The 23319-nt window shown below is 44.7% G+C and overlaps 1 long non-coding RNA gene across 1 annotated transcript in view; it reads right to left on the reverse strand.

The window, feature by feature from the left end:
• Positions 1-8738: 8738 nt before the first annotated feature.
• Positions 8739-23319, reverse strand: part of LOC126176472 (uncharacterized) — a 600873-nt gene continuing 586292 nt past the window's right edge. The window contains exon 3 of the long non-coding RNA XR_007535641.1: positions 8739-8799. This is a non-coding gene — a long non-coding RNA (uncharacterized LOC126176472). The remainder of the gene's footprint in view (positions 8800-23319) is intronic.

Raw genomic sequence — 23319 nt, forward strand, 5'->3', positions numbered from 1 at the left:
GAGCATCATTTACATGTGTAGATTCTAGAAGAATTTAGTGTTAAATACACTGCTAGCCCCGGCACCTCGCAACACTAGCTCCCCTTTGCTCTCCGAGACACGGTCTATGTGGAATTTCGCTACTTACAGGACTAAGGCACCCTTCCTCCCGTCGCCAATAGTCGAGAAGCCGACTAGTGCTTTACACATCTATGGCGATTTTAAGGTCACGGTAAATTCTCGGTCTGTCGTCGATGCATATAATATCCTATCGGTGGATGACCTACTCGCACGTCTTGCAGGCTCAAACATTTTCACCAAAATTGATTTGCGCGATGCTTATTTACAGCTGCTATTGGACAAGGAATCGCAGCAGATCCTAGTCATAAATGCCCCGTGTGGCTTTTTCTGGTACAACCACCTCCCATTTGGCATTACCAGCGCAACCGCCATTTTCCAACGTTATTTGGAACGCGTCACAAGTCTGTTGCCCGGTGCGGCAAATTATCTGGACGATGTCATCGTCAGTGGCTCGTCCTCGGTGGACATCGCGGACATGTTGGATAGGCTGTTTCAGGTTTTTTCCTGGTGCTAACCTGCGTTGCTGGAAAGAAAAGTGAGATTTTTTGCATGAGAGGTCAGTTGTCTTAGGTTCACGATCGATGCCCGCGGCCTACACGCCTCTAAGGTGTACGTCGAGGTGATTCAAAACCTGCCTCATCCCACCAACGTGAAGCAACTGCAATCAGTCCTCGGTCAAATCATCTACTAACGGCGTTTTATACCGCATGCTGCCGAGATTTCGGCGCCCCTGACCGGGTTATTGCGCAGGGGTGCACGTTGTGTTTGGGACACGGCGTGTGAGCAATCTTTCACAAGTCTCTAGTTGGCTCTCCCCCGCCTCCTTGTCTGGCTGCTTACGACCCTTCCCTGCCCCTCATCATCGCCGCCAATCCATTGGACTATGGCCTGGGTGGAGTACTCTCGCAACTGGTTTACGGCATTGAGAGGACGATGGCTTTCGCATCCAAAAATCTGACCAACGCTCAAACCAAATATAGTCAAATTGATAAGGAAGCTTTGGCGCTGGTTTTCGCCCAGAAGAAATTCTTCGCTCTCGTGTATGGTCGTCATTTCACTCTGCAGACCGACCACAAACCATTGGTTCTTTGTTTGATCCAGGTGCTGCAGCGCCCGCCCAGATAGTACTCCACCTCCAGCGTTGGACACTCTTCCTGGCGATGTTCGACTTTCATGTCTATTGCGCTTCTGAACGGCACGCGAACGCAGATTTTCTGTCCTGGCTGCCTGCTAGGGCGGACCTTGAGTATCACGCCTCCCCCTTGGTTTGTGTCCATGTGGAACCGGACGTGGCCACAGCTCTGGATGCGCTTCCGTGGGATGCCGATGCGGTCCAGCGGCTCACAACTCAGTATTGGACACTGCAAGATCTCTGCCGTCAAATCGCTGCTGGTTGACTGACCAGCTGTCGTAGCGTCCGCGATGCAGAGGTCCAGGATTTTTGGGATCTTCGACATAGTCTCTTTTTTCCACAGTGGTGTCATTCTTTCGCATAGTGATTCAGACGTTCCCTTGGTGATCACACCTCATGCTTTGCGCCGCCTGTCCTCGAACTCCTCCACGCCGGCCATTGGTGCATCATCCTCACCGAACAGCTGGCCTGCCACCATGGTTATTGGCGCGGTTTGGATAAAGACATTGCCTCCCTCGTGTCAGGCTGCACCATGTGCCAAACACGTCAGCCAGCACCCCCTGCGGCAGTATTTTTCGTGGCCAGACGCTGCTGCTCCATGGCAATGTCTCCATTGAAATTTTGCGGGGCCGTTTCATGGTTCCCAGTGGCTTATACTGATCGAATCTGAGTCGGGATACTCTTACGTCTCCCACATGATGAACACCACTTCTGCTGAGACTATCAAAATTCTCCAGCTCCTCTTTGCTGTCGAGGGACTCTCAAAAACGATCGTTATGGACAACAGTCCACAGTTTACTTCGATTGAGTTTACACAATTCTGTGCTGCCAATGGGATTTCCCTCGGCCATACTGCCCGCTTTCGTCCTGCGTCAAACGACTGGGCAGAACGTTTTGTGGGGACGTTCAAGACCCAGCTCAATAAGCTGCTGAGCCATCACCCACTGGAGGAGGCCGTGCTTCTTTTTTTTGCAATATACCGCGCCGCCCCCCATGCCGGTAAAAGACCAGCAGAGATACTTCACGGTCGACCATTCCGCTCTCCCTTATCTGTCCTTGTTCCTGAGACGTCTCACTCTCCCGACCGCACTCCGGCGTACTTCTTCTGCAATGGGCAGGATCTTCTCTCATCCATGGGCACGCTGGGCGCCTGCCGTCATCACCAAGCTCTGTGGCTGGGCGATGGCGTCTCTCCGTTGGGCCGACGGTTCCGCCGCTAGCTGGTACCTCAACCAGCTCTGTCCCCATCTGGTGGACCACGACGCCCTGGGGGAACTGCAAGTGCTTATCGCCGGCCGTCCTGTGAGGGAACCTCTACTTCCGCTTCCGCCTCCGCTTCTGTCTCTGCCGCCAGCTGCCCCTGCTGCGTCGCCACCTCCCACCCTTGCTGGCCACGAACCCATGGACGTCGACCAGGATGCCCCTACTCCTACGGACGTTTGTGGTGCGTTTTTTTACCATAATAAAGTGTGTTTAAACTTGAAAGTTAGTTCTTTCCTGCCGATCCTAGGACAATACAACTGTGGCTTTAAAATTTGCAAAGTATTGAAACTCGTCCACACAGAAATCAGCCTAAATCAATGGCCAACGATCTGTAATATGTATGTTTTCATCAACCTCAGAACTCGTCTGAAAGCCTGACAAGGTAACATTTTCGTCTACAGAATGTGTTACCAGTTTGTGTAAGCAGTTAAATCGGCCGCGCCATATAAAGGCCAAGGTCCAGTGGCCATGATGTATCAAGTACCAAACGATGTATTCTCTGCGATATTGGTTATAAAGATAATTATGACAACACTGAGTTTTAAAACCATACTGGCTGAACATGCCAATTATCGTTTTCCTAATGTTCTGCATCCACGAACCTTAAGCTCTGAGAATTATATTATTTCTTGCCATTTTCTTCATGGATATCTCTGAGTGTTATATAGTTTCTTGTTGTTTGCTTATGGACATATATTTCACTGTTTCTCAGCTGTGAAAAAATTTCTTGAATAAGTTTGAGAAATTTCTTATGCTCATTTTGTTCCATATTTACATCATGAATCCTTCAATAACAAATACTGTGGACATACGGTCAAAGCCCGATAGTTGTCTCAGCAGCTTATTATCGGTGTTGCCAAGCATGTCTGTTGATAATTTAGATCAATACTAAACCTCGTTCAGCTGACTCAAGTTCAGTGTTAGACAATGATGTCAATTCATGAAGTAGGTTCATTTTGTGAACTAAGACCAAAATTTATACAATTGGCCCTTCTTGTTACACAATTCGTGCCATATGTTTACGAGCATAGAATTGTTAACTACAATAGTCTTTTTTTTACAAATGAAGGAGTCAGCGGAAGAAAATGCTAATCTTAAGTTCAGTGATCACCTAGTCTGATATGTTTCTGAATGCTTGTAACAAGCAGTTCCTTATGTACCACTAGGAAACTCAGCGAGGTGCCGGGGTTGAGAAGAGTTTGTACCTCTTTAATTCTGGCGAATTTTGCATGCCGGCCGGTGTGGCCGAGCGGTGCTAGGCGCTACAGTCTGGAACCGCGTGTCCGCTACGGTCGCAGGTTCGAATCCTGCTTCGGGCATGGTTGTGTGTGATGTCCTTAGGTTAGTTAGGTTTAAGTAGTTCTAAGTTCTAGGCGACTGATGACCTCAGAAGTTAAGTCCCATAGTGCTCAGAGCCATTTGAATTTTTCATGAGAAATAGACATGCACTCGGCCCCCTCCTTACCTACCATCTAAGTAATTACGTGCACAACAGTAACGAAAGGAACTGATGGTGGACCCTGCTAGTTGGTAAAATAAGGACTGCACACTCACAATAATTTAAAAAAATCATAATCTACTCAGTAAAAAAAGGGGAATTTCATTATAATAAACTACAGGAAATATCAAAAAGCTGGGCAATGGCGGATAGTTCCAAATGAAGTGGTATACAGAGAACTGGAGCCCATCACCGATACTATACGAAAGAAAAGGATCTCTTTTTGTGGTCACATTCTGAGGACACCAGAAACCAGATTATCAAGGAAAATTATTGAGAAACTCTGGAATTTGAAACAACAAGGAGGATGGCTTAAGGAAATAAGAGAGGTTGCGGAAGAACTGGAAATAACTCTGGATGATTTGCAGAACAAAACGCCAAATTTAAAGAAGTTGAGGGACACAGAAATAAGATTTAAACCAAAAATTGACAAACGACATACAATGAAAAGGGTATTTACAGATGAGGAACGACGAAAAGCATCGGAACGAATGAAGAGATACTGGGCCACTCGGAAGGGGAAAATACCAAAGAAGAGGACCAGAAATGATTGACTGAAGTGGTCCAATGAGGCCGTTAAAGCAGAAGAAGAAGAAACTACGGGAAATGGATTCTGCATCTATCTACGAAGTTATAAGCAGATTAAATATTACAATGAGATCTATTATAAGTTAGAACATAAAGGTACTTGATTGTCGGGAAAGCAGTAGGCTAAAGTATATGGTATACTGAACTATTATGAGAATAAGAGTTGGCTCGAGAACAAAAGGCCCCTACCATGTCATCATCATCATCATCATCATGTGTGATGCAATAAACTGACAATAATGACTGTAGGTCCTTATGAATCAAATATTACTCCCCCCAACTATAATGCACTATCGCCACTAGTAGTGAGACTCAAATAAAGAAACAAACAAGGTGGACTTGTAGCAAAGCGAGTGCGCGTGCTGCTGAGGATATAAGCATAAAAATGATAGGTCCTACAATGCCGAAGCGGCAAAATACTTTACCAGTCCTCAAACCTGCAGCAGTCGTCGGTAGGCAGCATTCTGATGTAGGCGCCGACTCCTGCTGTGCAGCAACTCTGTTTCAACCCGTCGCCTTCAATGCTGTCCAAGAATTCTAATTCTACTCACATGGCCGAAGCAGGGAAACTCCTGGATGCACGAGGATGTATCACTAGGAAGAGGCACAGCAAAACCGCCTAAACTCGCCCTGTCGGTACAGGTGCGAAAACGCAGAGTAGGAATCTGGGTCTTAAGTCGCAGAATGAAACTGGAGTATGACCGAAGTCATGCTCCTCAACGATTCAAAATAAGTGTGACTAAGTTGCAAGACTGTCAGATTCCAATGAAGACCATACCATGAATGCCACGCAAGAGTGAAGCCAAAGCTACTCCTCCCCACTACCCTCGAGAAGCTGTGAATCCACATTCAGTGCTGATTCCAAAATTCCCCCACACTATCTCGGAACATAATCCATGCCAATAGCGATCGTTCCCTCCAATTTCATGCAGGGATTTTACGACGTCAACTGGGCTCAGTTTAAGTTGACCAATCATGCCTCTGCTATTTAGCTGGGGGCACTGAATTTGCTGTTTGACCGGCTTCAAAAACAGCATGCCTACACCACCGGCAATCCAGCACCAGAGAGTCATGGCCAGCAGAGCACGGTCCACAAGCATTCTCAGAATCATGAAGACAATACAATCAGTCAGGGCCAGCAGTCTTCATTCAAGATGCGCCAGAACCCTAAACACAGACAGATCATTGATCGTTTCACCCTCCTTACAATAGGCGAAATTCGACCAAGGTCAGTGGCCCCGTCAGGCGTTCAAGCCCATTGATGTAGAGCCCTCTCCGTATTCGCGGAAGTGCAGCCCCCCACGAAAACGCAGTGTGTCGCATCCTCCGGTGCTTGCCTCGCAACAATCCACCCAGGGAAATAATAGAGAAAACCAAAAGCAAGAAAACATATGGTTTCCAACATACATAGCAATCAAATGAAAAGTAATTTGAGCTGTCAGAACATACACTCTCATCAGAATAACCTTATTCGGCCCATGCCCACCGTGAAATGATATAAAACATTAATAAAATTGATGAAAATGAGAGGCGACATACAAAAAGAGGCATGGAACCTTCCAACTCTGTCTACTGTAAAAACTGTTTTGTCTCACTATATATGTTTTTATCTTTGAATTTAATTGATAATATAACATCCAGTACCTGAAAATCCGCTCTGTGTTTACAGATTCCCAGACGTGCGTGCTGTTAAAGCGACTACAGCACGCGTATGGGATTGCAACTCGCGCCGGACATTTTTCTACTGCCCCCCTTCAGTTCCTTCCCTTCTAGTGCAACGTTAAAAGAAAGGTGTGTATGTACATCAGATATCTCATGTGTCGCCACAGGGAAAAAGATCGCTCGGCATCAGATCTAACAACTGTGAAAGTCATTTTATTATGTTGTGACTTGGCAAGACAGCCAAGCCACTATGATTGGTAGCCGAAAGGCACGCGTTAAGCTCACGCAGGCTGGCGTGAGGTCTGGAACATTTAAGGAAGTTGGACTTTAGCAAAAAAGGTCGTAGCTGTTGGAATACTTAACTTTAATCCATAATTGGTGAACATCGGTCTGACGGTACATGCATCACTACATACATAGCAAATGATAATGGCGCCTTGCTAGGTCGTAGCAAATGACGTAGCTGAAGGCTATGCTAACTATCGTCTCGGCAAATGAGAGCGTAATTTGTCAGTGAACCATCTCTAGCAAAGTCGGCTGTACAACTGGGGCGAGTGTTAGGAAGTCTCTCTAGACCTGCCGTGTGGCGGCGCACGGTCTGCAATCACTGACAGTGGCGACGTATACTAACGGACCGCGGTCGATTTAAAGGCTACCACCTAGCAAGTGTGGTGTCTGGCGGTGATACCACAATTATCATGTCTCCTTCTAGTGCATCTGTTACCAATCGCCTATTCAGGTAGTATGTGCATGCATTTCACAGTGAAAATAATGCAGACCTCTTTTCTAATGGAGGTAGAAGGAATTGGAATCTAATTTGCTCCTTCAACCATTATCGCAGCAGCATGACTAAGTACATATGAACGCGGAATGAAGTACTGAAAAATGCGACGTAACAATGCACAGACAGCGCATCCCTTTGGCAAAAAGCGGCGCCTGTCCTTGATTCGATAGTAACCTGATTCATAATTTATTATAAAACGTCGTTTCATTTTTTTTTAAAAAACAGCGATTCGCGGGCTAATCAGCAGCTTCCAGCCAAGAAAGAACAAATTTGAAGATCTTATCTTTCTTGTCATTGTCACACAGAGCTGCTACATCGAGGAAGGCTTCTATAGACTGTTTCTTCCATAAAATAATCTACTAACAGATCCCTGGGAGCATTTCGATGGATGACGCACTGATTTTCGCAGTGAACTGTAGATGTCTCTATCATGGCCTCTTTACTCGTAATGGAACGCAAACGTGTCAACTCCACGCACAACTTACCTCATGGTTGGAAGGTTTCTCAACATTTCGAGCTACTTTTTTGTGACATCTGCAACACACTTGCTTTTATGAAATTCCAATACACAGGCACTATAGTTCAGTCACTGTGTCTATAACAATGCTGAGTACCACCAGATGCGAAAATTGACAAAACTTGCGAACTTCCGGCGTTTCTTTTCAGTTTCATCATGCTTCGTAGGGTCTTATACGCCTTACCTGGCATTTCTCCTGGAATGACATTATTTTAATTATTAACGCTCTGTGCCTCTTGTTCAAGTCTGTAGCAATACGAACATTTAACGATATTTTGGAATACTAGTACAATTTTCCCTCACCTGTTGGTTACTGTTGTCAACTACCATCTTAAATGGTGAAATATGATATCTGCTCAACAGAAGGTTATGTTTTGTTTACCTCTTACTTATATTGTTTGCATTATTGCTGTTACAAAATTTTTCCCTTTCGACGACATTTCTGAATGGCTTTGTTAAATTACGCATATTCGTCATATCCGTATTTTACCCGTCCAGATAACCATGCATGCTGAAGCGTCGCTTCCGGTATGGGGAGGTGCTCCAGCCACAGCACAGGGTGGTGTGCCGACCAGCCCTGGTGTGGTTTTTAGGCGGTTTCCCACATCCCACTAAGTGAATACTGGACTGGCACACAAGACCCGCCTCAATTACACGATTCGGAAACATTTAGAAAACTTCCGCTCACTTTCAGCTGAGCAACACTACACGTAAACAGTTGGTGTACACATATTCCTGGGGGGTAATGGGTGGCGACAGCAAGAGCATTTAGCCGCCCCTTAAGCCAACCACACCAAATCCGTTAATAACCATAACCATGCCGACCCTGCGCCGATGCCGGACAGCGGCACAGAAACGGAAGAAGACTTGTCATACCCGTATTTTCATTTCTTGCAAATCACATCAGCAGTCTTTCACTGGAGATTTTCTGTTCTCCTGACTTCTTCGTACTAGCAAAATGTTCTTCTAATTGCTTAAGCATCTTTCTTAGGTGACTGCACCTCCGTGTATGTCCATATAAACTTCGTTTTCCAAGATGCTAAACTTGTTGATTAATGTGGTTTACCTCCCTATTCTGAAAGAAATACCATACTCTACATTTACAACTTTCTCTTTGGTAAATCTAAGTCGCTCTAGTTTTGCGTTAAAATAAAAGCATCAAAAGACTTTTAAGTGATTATGACTAAAAAATTACTCTCTAGAGCACAGATGTGGTCATGTGAAATATGAATTACCTCTGAGTTGGTGACGACGTTGTGCTCTTTCCCCGTGAAATGGAAGAAGTGGTAGATGATCTGCAAAGAGAAAGCAGAAGAGGTAACAAACACCCATAAATCTTCCTAAACAAGAGATACATGGCGAACAGTACATACAGATATCCAAAATGTCTTTCATAACACCCTTCTTCCAGTGCTTATAGCATTTTCATCATGAAGTTAGAAAAAAAAAACTGTCCAGCGGTTCAGTGAGACAAATCCTCGTACCACGGCAGTAAATTTTATCACATTCATTAACGTTCTCTATTGGCTTAGTATAACATCAAAATAATCATTTACACTTAAAAACCAAAAATCTATAAACTCCGTACCACTCAAAATTTAATGCAGTAATTTCGTTCAACAAGGTTTCATGCCACGTATCAAGGAACTTTTTTGTACGTAAATTAATTTTTTTTGTTAGAACGAAGTTATTATAATACGCTATACGTTCAAGAAATTGTATCTCCGATGTTTATTGTGTCGTGGTTACAAATGCACTGTATTAATTAAACGAAACACTTTTTAGCCTTGTATTAATATTGCACGGCGTAGGTTTAGGTTTATAAGTCCATTTTCTAGGACATAACTGATTCCAGAAACAAGCTCCAAAAAAAAAGATAAACATGTCAACTTCTTAATCTATCAATTCTAGGCTTAAACTGTAAAAGTTACCTCGGTTTATAATTTTGATACCATTGCATGTGGATTTACAAAATTCATTAGAGACAACTTTTACAACAACTATGACTAAACAAACATTGGGGAAGAGCTACGCACAGGAATGGACTTCTATTCGTAAATGAAGGCACCAAGATTCTACTATGTAGAGGTTGGAACACTGTCTAAAAGGAGTAAACAGTTTAACTGAGTTTGTTCATTTAGTAATAAATGTGAGGATACAAACATCTGCTTCTTAATTTCTAATATTACTGAGTGAGCTTTGCACCCTTTTCACCTGTGTGTAGAACGTCTACATCTATTGTGCTTGATGGTTTTTTCGTTTAAACAATGTTCAGCAAAGGATGAATCTTACTTAAACTTCGTTTTTGAACAGTTCATGACTTTCTACGAATAACATTGTTATGTAATGAGGACAATAAAGACTGTTCCGCAATATTTCTAGGTATTATCCGGCACATCACCACTTCCTCTTTCCATATGGAGGCTGTGAACCTGCTGCCATTTTCAGCGCGAGCTGATGGAAAACCTCCTGAGTGTGAAAGCTTGCCCAATTTACTTGATGTTACGAAAAAATTACGTGACCCGAAGATATAACGGAAAAGTAAACACACATGCGCCACTAATAACGAAGCTGGCACAACAGCGCTAAACACAGATACAATTTTGAAGCGCTGAGTGTTAAAAAAAAAAAAAAAAAAAAAAAAACCACACACACACACACACACAGCCATTCGGGAAGCTGCAAAATCCAGAAACATAGTGAATCAGGTAGTGTATTGTTCGAAGTCATGGCAAGTGGCAGAGCAACCGGTTACGAAAGCTTACAACTGAAATTCATGTGAGAATGAAAATGTGAAACTAGCGTAGTGTGTTACTTGTGCAGATGGTATTCTAGCCCCCTCGGAAAGCTCAATAATCAAGTTAAAGCTATTTTAAGCTTTTTGATTTTTCTAATCGAGCTTGTACGTCAGTAGGACTTTTTGTGTATAGAGGTAAAGGCAATAAGGGCAGTCAAATGAACGTATGTACAAGATTTTGCATGATATGGTTGTTGGTTCAGTTCTTTTTCTCTGACCGTACTATTAAATCTGAAATGAACCTTGCAACTGCTTGATTTTCTTTAATTGCTTATCACCTGTTGTTACTTTTTTAAGAATACAATACATAGCTTCGTTCGGTTGTAAAAGTTTATGGCTATCTTCATACAACGTTTCCGGAACTATGTTTTCCTTGACCTTTATTCTATCCTGATGCAGCACCATTACATTTTTTCCCATGGTGCTACATCAGAGATAAAACAAAACTACTATTCAAAGTTCTAAATGCTGAAATAACGAGTATTCAAATTTATTACATCCATTCCTCCTTGGATGTTAACTAATGCGTGGAACTGAAATCGTGTATAGTTTACTTACTCAAGTGTTACTTTTTCCCTGTACACGTTAATGACAACACTACGAAACCACTCTGTCGTGTACTAGTCAAAAAATAAACAAAAAAATTAAGTGTGTGTGTGTGTGTGTGTGTGTGTAGAAATGAATCAAGCTTTCAACTGAAGACACGCTTTTTCCGACTTCTTGTTGCGTTCTGCGCAGGACGCTAAAATCTGCTGGGAGCACAACACTCACGGTTCGGAGTAACTCACGCCGTGTCTGCCATTTCTACACAGGCTGCTGTGTGTGACCAGCAGTTTGCACATTTGGTGCTAAGCAGAAAGCCAGTTAGCCCTTACACAAGGAGTCCATACACCCAGCACATCGTTAGAACACTGCAGCCTGCTCACAACAAGCTCTTCCGGTTTGATGAGAATGTATACTTGTGTATTATTGCCAATGAGTACAAGGCTTTAAAATTAAAACTCTTTTTCTCTTCCTTATCACAGTTGTGATAATCCAAAGTACATCTACATCGTATTTCAGTGTCTGGAAGGAGGAATACGGAGAAGAGAACCAACAATCGGAAGACTGCAATTGTGCACAAGGATACCATCGGCATTCTAAAATGGGTTATTTTAAAACAAATAATATATTTTTATTAATTATATCGTTTCCGAATACAAAAACTGTAATCTTAAAGTAGAAGGTTCTTCAGAAAGAAGAAACCTAATTCAAAAATTATTTCTTACAAGCTAGAACGGGTAAATTATAGCGTTCAAGGACAGAGAAAGGTTCAGATTTCAAGATTCAAACGACTATGGACTCATTGTGTGCACTATTTGTAACACGGCAAACATCAAAATGGTAGCGCATTTCTTCCCAGAAATTAATCAGCCGGTCCCAATTTATCGGATTCATAGCGTCAACAATTCGATGTCGCTGATTTGGAAGAGTAGCTGGCACAGGTGGAGGAAAATACAGTCTGACATGTAACTCGACAGATAAAAATTGCAAGAGGTTAGGTCTGGAGACGTGGAAGGCCACTGACGATGAAACGGATATTCTGCTCCTCTTCCAATCCAACTTCCTGCAATGCTGTTATTCAGGTAACGTCGAACGTCGACTGGAGAGGTGAGGAGGGGAGTCATGTTGCTTGAAGATGAAATTAAATGAATCACTTTGAAGTCGGGGAAACAGTCAGTTTTGTAACATGTCTAGATGCGAGATTCCCGTTATAACTTTCTCATCAAAATGAATGGTCCATAAACTTTGTTTAAAAAAATGGCGCAGAATGTGTTAACTTCAGCGAGTCGCTTTCGCATTGAATAACTACCACGTGATTTTCACTCGCCCAAAACCTAACATTACGGCAATTAAATATAGCAGAAAGATGAAAAACGTATTCATACTAAAAAAATCAATCTTTCATAAAAACTGTCCTCTTCCGCGTCCTCTGAATTTCATTGTAAAATTCGTAGCTTTTGGTGCTGTCGTCCGGATGTAGCGCTTGCAGTAACTGCAGTTTGTATGGTTTCTGATGCAGACGGTGTTATGGAACCCTCCATACGCTTGGTTGAGGGGTTTTAAGCTCATAGCTTGCTCGTGTTGTAGAATTTCTAGATTTTATTTCGTAAATGCAAGGATACGCTCGACATTAGAGAGGAGTTCTAACACCAGAGAAGACTGCTGGAGTGTGGGAAAGCCTGAAGAAAAGTCGACGAAATCTCAATGCCATTTATCTGAGCTAGTGGGAGTTAACAGACCGCCGTGTCGTAAAGGACTTTCACCTGCATCCTGATCACGAGTTACAGCGTGGAGACGAACTGAGCGTGTTGAGTTCTGCCAGTATCTGAGTGAAGTGAAATCATGACTTTTGAATTTTCAGTTTCTCAGTTCTTCAGATGGGGACTGGTTCAGCGTGACAGGCTATGCGCTATTAGGCATCAGAAAATCTCCATGAGAACTCTGAAATTATGTTGCATGATCTCTAGACTGAAAGCCCGCATCTCGTGGTCGTGCGGTAGCGTTCTCGCTTCCCACGCCCGGGTTCCCGGGTTCGATTCCCGGCGGGGTCAGGGATTTTCTCTGCCTCGTGATGGCTGGGTGTTGTGTGATGTCCTTAGGTTAGTTAGGTTTACGTAGTTCTAAGTTCTAGGGAACTGATGACCATGGATGTTAAGTCCCATAGTGCTCAGAGCCATTTGAACCTCTAGACTGAAAGATCAGATAATCTTCATATACTGGAAGGGCTACAGCAGAACACTGAAAACGCCATTGCTGCTCTCTCTCAGGCAGAGCTGCATCGATGTTGGTGGTGGCCATTTGAAAACTTTCTGTGGTGTTTATTAACAAGAGCCAATCCTGCGTCAGTCTTATTGTAAATATTTTCCAGGCCACTTTTGTTTTCCCCGCCTTGGTATACAGGGTGTTACAAAAAGGCACGGCCAAACTTTCAGGAAACATTCCTCACACACAAAGAAAGAAAATATGTTATGCGGACATGTGTCCGGAAACGCTTACTTTCCATGTTAGAGCTCATTTTATTACTTCTCTTCAAATCACATTAATCATGGCATGGAAACACACAGCAACAGAACGTACCAGCGTGACCTCAAACACTTTGTTACAGCAAATGTTCAAAATGTTCTCCGTTAGTGAGGATACATGCATCCACCCTCCGTCGCATGGAATCCCTGATGCGCTGATGCAGCCCTGGAGAATGGCGTATTGTATCACAGCTGTCCACAATACGAGCACGAAGAGTCTCTACATTTGGTACCGGGGTTGCGTAGACAAGAGCTTTCAAATGCCCCCATAAATGAAAGTCAAGAGGGTTGAGGTCAGGAGAGTGTGGAGGCCATGGAATTGGTCCGCTTCTACCAATCCATCGGTCACCGAATCTGTTGTTGAGAAGCGTACAAACACTTTGACTGAAATGTGCAGGAGCTCCATCGTGCATGAACCACATGGTGTGTCGTACTTGTAAAGGCACATGTTCTAGCAGCACAGGTAGAGTATCCCGTATGAAATCATGATAACGTGCTCCATTCAGCGTAGGTGGAAGAACATGGGGCCCAATCAAGACATCACCAACAATGCCTGCCGAAACGTTCACAGAAAATCTGTGTTGATGCCGTTATTGCACAATTGCGTGCGGATTCTCGTCAGCCCACACATGTCGATTGTGAAAATTTACAATTCGATCACGTTGGAATGAAGCACTGAAATGAGGATTGACACATTGTTGGATGAACCATTCGCAGAAGTGTACCCGTGGAGGCCAATCAGCTGCTGATAGTGCCTGCAGTCGCTGTACATGGTACAGAAACAACTGGTTCTCCCGTAGCACTCTCCATACAGTGACGTGGTCAACGTTACCTTGTACAGCAGCAACTTCTCTGACGCTGACATTAGGGTTATCGTCGACTGCCCGAAGAATTGCCTCGTCCATTGCAGGTGTCCTCGTCGTTCTAGGTCTTCCCCAGTCGCGAGTCATAGGCTGGAATGTTCCGTGCTCCCTAAGACGCCTATCAATAGCTTCGAACGTCTTCCTGTCGGGACACCTTCGTTCTGGAAGTCTGTCTCGATACAAACGTACCGCGCCACGGCTATTGCCCCGTGCTAATCCATACATCAAATGGGCATCTGCCAACTCCACATTGCACTGACTGCAAAACCACGTTCGTGATGAACACTAACCTGTTGATGCTACGTACTGATGTGCTTGATGCTAGTACTGTAGGGCAATGAGTCGCATGTCAACACAAGCACGGAAGTCAACATTATCTTCCTTCAATTGGGCCAACTGGCGGTGAATCGAGGAAGTACAGTACATACTGACGAAACTAAAATGAGCTCTAACATCGACATTAAGCGTTTCCGGACACATGTCCACATAACATCTTTTCTTTATTTGTGTGTGAGGAATGTTTCCTGAAAGTTTGGCAGTACCTTTTTGTAACACCATGTATAACACCTAGCGTGAAACACAGCCCTTGCTTGGATGAACTTGCAGAAAGATAGGGTTGTCGAGTCTACATGTATGTAAGGAGCGAAGAACATCAGATGTTACTTTTTCAGTAACAGGAAACTAAGCATTGCCCGTGAAAGCCAACGTTCCGGCTCACTGTTTTAATCTGCCGCGGAGGGAGGGGTGGGGGAGGGGGGAGTTTCTAAACAAATGAACACTGCCACCTTGAGCGACCGCCCTCTTGCCTCGCCCGTTGCAACACAAAAGGTAAAACGCTTCCGCAACGCCCCTCCTTCCATTCAACTGACACACTCGTCAGCGCTGTCGTTGGCGGCGAACTCAGCGGCCAACCTGCACAATAATACAGGCGAAAACGCCCCCGAATAGACCAGACCGTGAGTTGCGGAGTACCAGTTGGTTAGCTTGGAGTAGAGGTGAAAATTCTCTCTGGCTGTAATGTTCCTAGACTTGTTTTCGTGGTGTGGTGTACCACGAAGTCTCAGGCACGTCCGTTACTGAAATACGTATTCCTAACTATGTCCGACGTATTACAACACTGATTAGTATGAAAACGTTTATCGACAGTCCTGGATCACATCTCGGTACTGCTAAACTCGTAAAATAGTCTTGCTATGTGTCACCAGTCTGGCTTTGACGCTCGAGACAAGGTTCAGATAAATCACCGCTAATGCGCCAGGAAAATAGGCGGCCTTGTAGGAAAGTAATGTATTTCAGAGAGATTCCTAGGTCCGACCAGTGTACACTGAGGTGACAAAAGTCATGGGATAGCGACAAACAAATATAAAGATGTCGCCAGTATCGCGTACACAAGGTATAAAAGGGTAAGGCATTGACGTAGCTGTCATTTATAGTCAGGTGATGCACGTAGAAAGATTTCCGACGGGAGTATGGCCGCACCACGGGAATTAACAGACTTCGAACTCGGAATCATAGTCGGAGCTAGACGCATGTGACTTTCCATTTCATAAATCGTTAGGGAATTCATTGTTTCGAGATCCACAGGCAAGAGTGCGCCGAAGATACGAGTTTTCAGTCATTACTTCTCATGACGGACAACGCAGTGGCCGACGGCCTTCACTTAATGACCACGAGCAGCAGTTTTTGCTTAGAAAAGTAACCTTGAAACAGCGGCAGATATAAATGTGGGAAGTACGACGAAAGTATCCGTTAGAAAAGTGCGGCGAAACCTGGCGTTAATAAGCTATGGCAGTAGACGGCCGACACGAGTGCCTTTGCTAACAGCACGACGCAGCCTGCAGCGCCTCTCCTGGGCTCGTAACCACATCGGTTGGTGGTTGGAGCCCAGACGACTGGAAAACCGTGGCTTGGTCAGATGAGTTCCGATTGCACTTGGTAAGAGCTGATGGTAGGGTTCGAGTGTGATGCAGACCCCACGAAGCCATGGACCCAAGACGTCAACAACGCACGGTGCATGCTCGTGGTGGCTCCATAATGGTGTGGGCTGTGTTTACGTGGAATGTACTGGATCCTCTAGTGCAACTGAACCGATCATTGAGTCGAAATGGTTAAGTTCGAGAACATTTGCAGCTGTTCATGGAATTCATGTACACAATCATGTCACCGGGTCACAATTCTTCACGACTGGTTTGAAGAACATTCTGGACAATTTGACCAAATGATCTGGCCACCCACGTCGCCTGACATGAATCGCATCGAACATTTATGGGACATAACCGACAGATCAGTTCGTGCACAAAATCCAGCACTGGCAACACTTTCGCAATTATGGACGGCTGTAGCGGTAGCATGACTCAGTATTTCTTCGTGTGACTTCCAAAAAATTGTTGATTCCATGCTATGTCGAGTTGCTGCACTACGTCGGACAAAAGGAGGTCCGACGCGATATTAGGAAGTACCCCATGACTTCCGACACCTCACTGCATTGGGAAACGTACTTTGCTAATAGTCGGTGCACCGTCTCCAACTTTTAGACTGAAACCCTACCGTGACAAAATAGTACAGAACTTCCTTTACACTGCGTACATTGAGTGTCGCACCATAACCAAAATATTGCAAGAGTGCGCGAGAAACTGCTACAGAAAGCTCTAATCACTTAGAAACAGGATATCAGTTTAAAGACACACTCCTGGAAATGGAAAAAAGAACACATTGACACCGGTGTGTCAGACCCACCATACTTGCTCCGGACACTGCGAGAGGGCTGTACAAGCAATGATCACACGCACGGCACAGCGGACACACCAGGAACCGCGGTGTTGGCCGTCGAATGGCGCTAGCTGCGCAGCATTTGTGCACCGCCGCCGTCCTGTCAGCCAGTTTGCCGTGGCATACGGAGCTCCATCGCAGTCTTTAACACTGGTAGCATGCCGCGACAGCGTGGACGTGAACCGTATGTGCAGTTGACGGACTTTGAGCGAGGGCGTATAGTGGGCATGCGGGAGGCCGGGTGGACGCACCGCCGAATTGCTCAACACGTGGGGCGTGAGGTCTCCACAGTACATCGATGTTGTCGCCAGTGGTCGGCGGAAGGTGCACGTGCCCGTCGACCTGGGACCGGACCGCAGCGACGCACGGATGCACGCCAAGACCGTAGGATCCTACGCAGTGCCATAGGGGATCGCACCGCCACTTCCCAGCAAATTAGGGACACTGTTGCTCCTGGGGTATCGGCGAGGACCATTCGCAACCGTCTCCATGAAGCTGGGCTACGGTCCCGCACACCGTTAGGCCGTCTTCCGCTCACGCCCCAACATCGTGCAGCCCGCCTCCAGTGGTGTAGCGACAGGCGTGAATGGAGGGACGAATGGAGACGTGTCGTCTTCAGCGATGAGAGTCGCTTCTGCCTTGGTGCCAATGATGGTCGTATGCGTGTTTGGCGCCGTGCAAGTGAGCGCCACAATCAGGACTGCATACGACCGAGGCACACAGGGCCAACACCCGGCGTCATGGTGTGGGGAGCGATCTCCTACACTGGCCGTACACCACTGGTGATCGTCGAGGGGACACTGAATAGTGCACGGTACATCCAAACCGTCATCGAACCCATCGTTCTACCATTCCTAGACCGGCAAGGGAACTTGCTGTTCCAACAGGACAATGCACGTCCGCATGTATCCCGTGCCACCCAACGTGCTCTAGAAGGTGTAAGTCAACTACTCTGGCCAGCAAGATCTCCGGATCTGTCCCCCATTGAGCATGTTTGGGACTGGATGAAGCGTCGTCTCACGCGGTCTGCACGTCCAGCACGAACGCTGGTCCAACTGAGGTGCCAGGTGGAAATGGCATGGCAAGCCGTTCCACAGGACTACATCCAGCATCTCTACGATCGTCTCCATGGGAGAAAAGCAGCCTAAATTGCTGCGAAAAGTTGGATATACACTGTACTAGTGCCGACATTGTGCATGCTCTGTTGCCTGTGTCTATGTGCCTGTGGTTCTGTCAGTCTGATCATGTGATGTATCTGACCCCAGGAATGTGTCAATAAAGTTTCCCCTTCCTGGGACAATGAATTCACGGTGTTCTTATTTCAATTTCCAGGAGTGTATGTTCATCAAGAATCACACCAAAATCTAAATACTTGAAGTTTCCTCTGAAATCATTGCAATTTATTTACTTTAATTAAACACTTCCAAGTCTGTCCCTCCAGTCGACGACGCCTCCCATGACTAGCTAATAGCTCCACAATCTAATGCGAGGCCAGCAAAGACAAAAAAAATGTCTCTGAGCACTATGGGACTTAACATATATGGTCATCAGTCCCCTAGGACTTAGAACTAATTAAACCTAACTAACCTAAAGACATCACACAACACCCAGTCACCACGAGGCAGAGAAAATCCCTGACACCGCCGGGAATCGAACCCGGGAACCCGGGCGTGGGAAGCGAGAACGCTACCGCACGACCACGAGCTGCGGACACCAGCAAAGACAAATCACGTGCATATGCACTAAGCTTTCATTACTCTGCAAGAAACTGATCACGCCAGAAGCGAATCCTCGATCAAAATAACGACTAGAAGTTAGTGGTCCTGAGCCAAAAAGGCATTGTCGGTTTACTCTAGAAGAAAGGTTACAGACGGTTTTCTGGAGGAAAAAGGAATCATTCTTATTTACCTACCAGTATGCAAGTCTTCAGCGAACTGGATAAAAAACGTGTAATAGGAAGCCAGGATTGCAAAAGAGGATTCTTTATGAAAATACATCTCCTCACTAAGATGCTTTGACTATGAGAAAATTCCGGTATCTAAAACACGCATTATTGGAACATCCATCCAAAGAGATTAAAGCAGCGATACACGGCTATTTCACGGATTTTGGTGAGTCGCACTACAGGTATGGAATACACTCACCGGAAAAACTTGGACAAAGTGCATTGGTAGAAGAGAGGGCTACATTGAACAGTAAGTCCATATTTGTGCAGAGGAAACACAGTGATAAATTTTCACCTTGTTCCTGCTTGTAGTAATTTCTTTATTTCGAGATCTTTATTTTGAAATCTGTGCTGAAAACTTCCCACATCTCTGCAGGAGAGTAGAGGAGACGACTTGTTTCTTTCAAATGGTTCAAATGGCTCTGAGCACTATGGAACTTAACTTCTGAGGTCATCAGTCCCCTAGAACTTAGAACTACTTAAACCTAACTAACCTAAGGACATCACACACATCCATGCCCTAGGCAGACTGTAGCGCCTAGAACCGCTCGGCCACTGCGGCCGGCCTTGTTTTTTTGGGCGATAGCATCACTAATTACAACCGCCAGTAAAAGATACTACAGTTAAATTCAGCTATCAAAAATACCCTATCCCAATGCCATTCACGTTAATCCTCGACACGATCAAACGTATCTGAGAATTATTAATTTCTAAGATTAATAACTTTCATAGAAAAAAGTCACAGCTGTGATCATGATGTCATTCGTTGACGTCCTTCAGGCTGTAACCAATGATATATGAAAAATCTGAATAATATTCAAAATTAAAATGTTTGACATACATTTAATTATATTGAAGCAATTGATTTTGGAGTAAACTAACAACAAATCACAAAAAGAATCAGTGTAGTACCGTAGAGAAAAGCAATACTGAACACTGAGTATCTATCAAGAACCTGGGCGATGCATTCACCAAGAATTAATTAGATTTTGAGTCTTAGATTTGATTAATTTGCATATTCTACAAAAACTAGTAAAGTTAGGGAGATATGGTCATCGCTGTTCAGAAAAAAAAAAAAACAGTTGGAAATCAGTGGGCTCATTCTTTGTTTTAATTATACATTTTAAATAGCACAGTAAGTTAGGAAAAAAAATTTAAGAAATGATTTCCAATAAATGCAGACATCGTGTTTCGTTTCGTGGACACGACTTTGAAAGTAGTGCCACTAGCATTAATTTCGCTTACAAGATATAGTTTTTATCTTCATTTTTCTGTATTTGGGCAGTAAAAGTAAATCTGGAGGCAGGTCTATGCCTAAACAGGGTGCTTGAAACGTGTTAGGTCAAAGTGAAACAGGTGAGCGTGGATCCGCAACCGATTGTATTGAGATAGGGAATCAATGGTCGGAAATGTATATTTATTGTGTTGTGGATATACAAAGCGTGCACCGCTTAACAACAACATAGCTCTTAGTAACTGTTCAAAACGAAGACTGCCAGTCTCAATTCATGCATGACAACGGTGCATGAAGTTCTGCCGCACTTCTGTCAAAGATGCCCGGTGTCTGTTGTACCACGAAACAGGGAGCTTGGTCCCTAGTAAGCAGGTCTTCGTCCGTTTCTACAGAGGTTTCATACACCAACGTCTTGACTTAATCCCGGAGGAAAAAGTGTAGGCTGGCCATAGGACAGGACATCTCCTTCCAATCCAACAGTGAGTGTATGTGTTGTTCAGGTGCTCGCACACTTTAACAACGAACGGGTGTCGAAACCACATCCTTCCGCGGACAACAAGGGGTACAGTCTCCAAGAACTATAGCAGCGCATCTCGCAGTAACACCAAGTAACGTGGACCATTCAAACGGGGAGGCAGCAAATAAGGGCCTATTAGGTGATCTTGGACGATGCACGACCATACCTTGCAAGAAAATTGTTGTTCATGCCCACAGGTGCGGGTGGCGTGGGAATTGTCCTCAATCGAGACAGGGCTGTTGCTGCTGTTGAAGACACCATCATGGACGAATGAGGCCCCGTCCGTGAACAATACAAACTGTACGAAGTTCGGTACTACGGTACTGCGGTGGGTAATCCACTGACAGAAGTGAACACGGGGCTCAAAATCCGTTGGTCCCGGTGCTTGCACACGTTATTTATGATAGGAGCGTAATACTGTTTCACCAGTACTCTCCACACTGTATTCTTTGAAGTGTGCGTTTCACGGGCAAGTTGACGGATACTTATTGCTGGGTGGTCGGCCACACTATCCAACACCATCTCCTCAAAGTCTGTTGTTCGGACATAAGTTTGGCGGAACATTGGCTCTCTGGGACGTGAACGATCCCGTCTCTCGTAAGTTCGTTTACACGGAGATAAACTTCTTCCAATTACGATGACGCCTGTTGGAAAAGCGATCATCTGTACATATGTGGTGCTTTACGGGCACTACTTCCTGCCGCATCGTACATTAAATACATGTCTGCCAACTCTCGTGACGAGTACCTTCCACCTCTGACTACCTTTCATGCACTGTGCACAGTAACATACCTCACCATGGGCACATCAAAAGCTGTTTCATGCAGTGGAAAACTGACACCAGCGATAGTGGTGTGCCTGCGGCACAGGTTTATGCACCGATGTGATGCATGCGGTCGTCACTTGACACACGTACTGTGAGCTAAGTTGCGGACGACATGTGTGTTTGTAAGTAGGCTGTTTAGGTTCTTATATTGGTAACACCGCCGCCACGTAGCGCTCTCTGTATGAAAATCACTGGCTGTGCTCTGTGCAGTCTGTGGCTAGTTTGCATTGTTGTCTGCCATTGTAGTGTTGGGCAGCTGGACGTGAACAGCGCGTAGCGTTGCGCAGTTGGAGGTGAGCCGCCAGCAGTGGTGGATGTGAGGAGAGAGATGGCGGAGTTTTGAAATTTGTAATACTGGATATCATGAAGTGCTATATACATTATGACTTTTGAACACTATTGAGGTAAATACATTGTTTGTTCTCTATTAAAATCTTTCATTTGCCAACTATGCCTATCAGTAGTTAGTGCCTTTAGTAGTTAGAATCTTTTATTTAGCTGGCAGTAGTGGCGCTCGCTGTATTGCAGTAGTTCGAGTAACGAAAATTTTTGGTGAGGTTAAGTGATTTGTGAAAGGTATAGGTTAATGTTAGTCAGGGCCATTCTTTTGTAGGGATTATTGAAAGTCAGATTGCGTTGCGCTAAAAATATTGTGTGTCAGTTTAAGCACAGTCATGTATTATTGTTCTAAGGGGACGTTTCATGTTTTGTGGTCAGATGTATACGCTGTTTATCATCCGCCACGTGTACAGCAGACACCTAGGGTCTTTGCGAGAGTATGGCATAACTGTGTGCGCCCTTGCAATGCATGCATTAAGACTGGCGATCATCGATTCGAAAAACGTTATGGGGTGTACGCCGTGTATTTTCATAACACAATAAATATTCATTTCTCAATATAATCGTGGACCCATTAACACCTGTTTCAGTTTGACCAGAAGGTCAGAGACATTCTATATACGGAGGAACTGTGCGCGCAGTGTGAGGGAGAGTGCATAAATCAAGGGGTATCTGAGCGAGATTCAATTGTTGTTAGAGTCAGAAAGTTTAGTGGAAAGTACGGAGACACATTATGGACGGCTGGAATCCCATAGTGTACCATAGTGACCGTTTAGTTGTGATTCAGTGCATAAGCGCAAATTTCAGGTAAAAATCAGCAGACTGTGGCACGAAATTTCGAATTATTCGTGTGGCACATCGCATTGGACTTAAAAAAATTTTGTGCTGTGGCACCGAAGTTTAGCGGTTTAGAGCGAACAGTCGAAACTCTGAGATTTACTGGTTAGTTCGTGATTGTTTTCAGCTTAGTACACACTGCTAAAATCTTGGTAATTATCTGGCACACAGCTGCAGCTCAAATCTGAAAGATTACGTCTCTCCTGCAGAATCATATGCTGGCCGGATATTGACGTGCCCACTCTTAGCAATAGACTGCTGATATTTATTGCCGAAGTCTGTGTACTAAACGGAACAACACACAAATTATCGTGTGTAACCTAGAGTTATTGATTCCTCAGTTTCTATATTTCACTAATCACTTACGTCAGAAGCAGAAATTTTGAAACTGAGAGAAATAAGGACAGCTATGTATACTCGTCATCTTAGACAATCAAGAGTCAAACAATTTAGCGGGAATACATCATTTCAGCAGCCTTGATGCTGATAGGAAACATTTAATCCCGTCAGGTCGCAGCCTGGGGTCTAGGCAAGGTCGAAAGGTGACAGTCTGAAAGCAGTTTGTCAAAGTGATATCGAAGGCTTCAAGTGAACTGGCTATTCTGCCTCCTCTCTTGCTGGCT

The sequence above is a fragment of the Schistocerca cancellata genome, chromosome 1 (assembly GCF_023864275.1).
Source record: "Schistocerca cancellata isolate TAMUIC-IGC-003103 chromosome 1, iqSchCanc2.1, whole genome shotgun sequence".
Taxonomy (NCBI): Eukaryota; Metazoa; Arthropoda; class Insecta; order Orthoptera; family Acrididae; genus Schistocerca; species Schistocerca cancellata.